This window comes from Pelodiscus sinensis, chromosome 4, assembly GCF_052426305.1.
Source record: "Pelodiscus sinensis isolate ZL-2025 chromosome 4, ASM5242630v1, whole genome shotgun sequence".
Taxonomy (NCBI): domain Eukaryota; kingdom Metazoa; phylum Chordata; order Testudines; family Trionychidae; genus Pelodiscus; species Pelodiscus sinensis.
This window is the reverse complement of record NC_143055.1, coordinates 3856-8052: the sequence shown is the minus strand read 5'-3', so window position 1 is coordinate 8052 and position 4197 is coordinate 3856. Positions and strand designations below refer to the sequence as shown.

Below are 4197 nucleotides of genomic sequence, written 5' to 3'. Positions count from 1 at the left end.
CCAGGTAGCCAGGGGCAGAGCTGCTTTGCCCGGGGCTTCCTGGAATCAGCCGCTGATCTGTTTCAGCAGCGGCTGACTCGGGGACCCCTGGGGCAGAGCAGCTGGGGTGCTGACGGGTTGGTCCCACAGCGCCCAGGGGCGGCGCTACGGGACCAACCCGGCAGCACCCCAGCTGCTCTGCCCCAGGCGTCGGGATTCAGCCGCTGAAAGTTTTCCGTTAAAGGCATTTTCAGCACAGAACGTCTAGATTGGCACAGACGCTTTTCCGCAAAAGCACTTTTTGTGTAAAAGCATTCTTGCCAATCTAGACGCGCTTTTCCGCAAAAAAGTCCTGATCGCCATTTTTGTGATCGGGGCTCTTTTGTGGAAAACAAATCTGAGCTGTGTACACTGGCCCTTTTGCGCAAAAGGGAGCAGAATAGTATTTCCGCAAGAAACACTGATTTCTTACAGTAGGAAGTCAGTGCTTTTGTGGAAATTCAAGCGGCCAGTGTAGACAGCTGGCAAGTTTTTCCGGAAAAGCGGCTGATTTTTCCAGAAAAACTGGCCCGTCTAGACACAGCTCTGGGGAATAGTTATTTCAAAATAACAGGCCAATTCACTCTCACTCCATTTCTCCTGTGTCTGTTGCTAGTTGTCCTCCACGTACACTCAGTTTCCTCAGACTGGGCCTCGGGTTTGGGCAAGAGTAAGGGGTCTGGCTCTGGGAGAGTTTTTTGAGGTGTGTGGGTTGGGGCAGGGTTTTGCGGTGTGGGAAGAGGTGAGGGGTTTTGTGTTTACCTCCACTGAGTCATGAAAGGGACTCATACACCCTTCTGGCAGTGGCTTGTAGGTGGAGGGGCTAGGGAGTTTTCACGAACTGGTGCTTGCATGCACCGTTTGTGCAGGTTGCAGACTAACGGGAGGGGTGGAGTTGGCACCGAGGGTGTGGGCGGCGTGTGGTGAGACCGACGTAGAGAGGCGTATGGACCGTGCCAGTCGCTTCTGTGTGATGTGCATAGTGAAGGTGGGCAGGAAGCCTGCATTAGTCCTACTGTGATTCTGGTAACAGTGGCGGTGTCTCAGGCCCATGGGACATTTGAAATGGAATGGCTGCTAGGTAATTGCTACCTTTGTCCTTTACCAGTGGTGCTGGTGTGTGTGTGTGGAGGGCGGGGTTGCCTTTAGAACTGAGCACTCTCCTAGCAGCTGCCGCTCCATACTTGGCCACCCACTTTCTAATTTGTGTCAGGATTGAGGTCTGAGACCTTTGTGTATGAAAATTAAGTATTGGGGAGGCAGTGGGGTCTAGAAGAGATGGGGGGAGGGAGCCTGAAAGGAAGCGGTGGCCAGTGCCGAACCTCACATCATCAAAGTTCTCACAGGTTGCCATTTGCCCATCATATTGGCTCTGGGGGGCACGGTGGGTTTCTTGTTTGTATCAGGTGGCCTGGCACCACAATAGGGAACGACCCCCCTCCCCCACTTCATCTTGAGAATGAGGCAGTGTGTATCCTCTCTGGCACCAGCCAAGTAATGTTTCCTACACTCTGCATATACTCCGGTTCAAACATCCCCTTCACTACATCTAAAGTAGCTATTTCAGCACCCAGTAGCTACGTACGCCCTGAGAACCCCCCCCCCTTTCTGGGGGCAAGGTTTTCCTTTTAGGAACCTGAAATAGGATGACTGTAGCCTCACCTGGTCACAGAGTTTGAGTCTGTGGAGAATAGTATTTGTTAGGCGAACAGATGATAAATGCTTCAGCATGAGCAGCTCTTGCCGCTGCTAATGTAGAAATGAAGTAAAGGGAGTCTGCAGCCTATGAGTCTGCATTTATACCTTCCTTTGGCCTCAAGGCATGCTGGGATATTGAGGGGCGGAGCTTATGGTAGCATTTAAGCTGGGCATCTAGGCCCAGGGAGTCATTCAGCTTTGGGTTGCTCTGAGGAGGTGTAGCTAGGCACTCCTACGATCATGGTGAGTGTTGATATTGGGTAGCGCTGGGCTGTATTTTTGGTTAAAGTACCATTCTTCTGTTCTCATTTTTGTAATGTGATTTAATTGCATTTTATGTTATTTGTAGTGTATTTAATTCATGTGGGAAGATGATACGGGGAATTGTTTCCAATCGCCATTCTGCAAAACACACATCATTAAGCGGACAGGGGACTGCAGACAGGGGAGTTGAAGAGGGAGAGCAAAGCGACCCCACCGCCGAAGAGGCTACCCGGTGAGAGTACAAGCTGTGGTGTGTGTGTGCGCCTGACTGTTTGAAGTGTGAATTGAGAGTCTGATTCCAGGTGAGTGCTAGCAGTTTCAGTTTCAGCTTCTGTGGCAGTTGGGACTGAGAGCCTGCCATTGTTCCCTTGATTGCCTCCGATTAGCCTCAGGCTCAGCCTTCCCCTGTGTGACTCAGAAGGGGGCAGGCCTGATCTAGGCAAGCAGGCTTTAAAAAGCCAGAGCAGTGTGACCAGGGGAGTGAAGCAGACAGGGGAGTTGAAGAGGGAGTTGAGCAGAGGGAGTGACTGATGGTGACGAAGACCCGAAGCGCTTGTGCCAATACTTCTCCTGTCTCCTCCACCTGTGCCTGTATCCAGACAGAGAACCTGAGCATGGATGCCTCTACCCAGGTCCTGGTGTGGTGTTGCAGTATTTGTGGCTTGCAATTCCCACTGAGCGATCTCCAGGCTGGGGGAGACAACCGTTGTGAAAGGTGCCTGCTGGTGGAATCTCTCAGGCAGCAGGTGGGAGAGCTACAGGAGGAGGTGGCCAGGCTGAGGAGCATTTGAGGCTATGAGGAATTCCTGGAAAGTATTCCTGTGGAGTCCACTGAGGTCACTGTCCTAGGATGTGGGACTGTTGACCAGCCACTTATGGAGGAGGCGGTGGTGCAGGGTGAGCACTGGCAGCTGGTTACTTCCGGCAGCAGGCAGTGTTCCACTCCTGCTCCTAACCCTCCCACTGTGTTGTTACATAACCGTTACACTTTACTTTCTGCAGGAGACAAGGAGTCACCCCCCACAGTGGAGGAGTGCATGTCACTGGGGAAATTCACATACATAACATAGCACATGTGTTTTGGAAGCGAAGGTTTGTGTTTGTTATATGTGCCTTAACTGTGAGAATTGTTTTTCATTTCAATAGGAAGCGTTCTCCATCGTTGTGATCTGAAGATTTCTCTGTGAATGGAGAAGAGTTCCATGTGACTTTGCCATTTTTGAAGATTCGATTTCAAGTTAAGTACAGTTCTCAATCGGCGGTTGGATTTTTGTCGCGCGTGCTCTGCATTTTGCTTGGGAAATGCGGATCACTGGGTGCATGTCACTTGGGGAAATTCACCTGTGCTATGTTGAAATGTATATGCACGCTTTGGAAGCTGAGGTAATTTGCGTTTGTTGTGCGGGCCTTAACCGTGAGAATTGTTTTTCATTTCCATAGGAAGCGTTCCGTGTCGGTGCGCTCTGAAGATTTCTCTGCGAACGAAGAAGAGGTTGGCTCGTCTTTGCCGGTTTGGAAGATTTGCTTTCAGATTCTCAAGTTAAGTACGGTCCTCGATCAGGGGTTGGATTTTGTTGCGCGTGCTCTGCATTTCGCTTGGGAAATGCGGTTCACCGGGTGCATGTCACTTGGGGAAATTCACCTGTGCTATGTTGAAATGTATATGCACGCTTTGGAAGCTGAGGTAATTTGCATTTGTTGTGCGGGCCTTAACCGTGAGAATTGTTTTTCATTTCCATAGGAAGCGTTCCGTGTCGGTGCGCTCTGAAGATTTCTCTGCGAACGAAGAAGAGGTTGGCTCGTCTTTGCCAGTTTGGAAGATGTAGACGTTACATAGGATTTGATTTCACATTCTCAAGTTAAGTACGGTTCTCGATCAGTGGTTGGATTTTGTCGCGTGTGCTCTGCATTTCACTTGAGCAGTGCGGTTCACCGGGTGCATGTCACTTGGGGAAATTCACCTGTGCTATGTTGAAATGTATATGCACGCTTTGGAAGCTGAGGTAATTTGCGTTTGTTGTGCGGGCCTTAACCGTGAGAATTGTTTTTCATTTCCATAGGAAGCGTTCCGTGTTGGTGCGCTCTGAAGATTTCTCTGCGAACGAAGAAGAGGTTGGCTCGTCTTTGCCGGTTTGGAAGATTTGCTTTCAGATTCTCAAGTTAAGTACGGTCCTCGATCAGGGGTTGGATTTTGTTGCGCGTGCTCTGCGTTTTGCT

The 4197-nt window shown here is 50.3% G+C and overlaps 1 long non-coding RNA gene across 1 annotated transcript; it reads left to right on the top strand.

Moving 5' to 3' along the window:
* The first annotated feature begins 969 nt into the window (after positions 1 to 969).
* LOC149524467 (uncharacterized) lies at positions 970 to 3551 on the top strand. The gene is made up of 3 exons (XR_016349334.1): positions 970 to 2212; positions 3127 to 3217; positions 3421 to 3551. It is a non-coding gene; the product is annotated as an uncharacterized LOC149524467 (long non-coding RNA).
* The last annotated feature ends 646 nt before the right edge of the window (positions 3552 to 4197 follow it).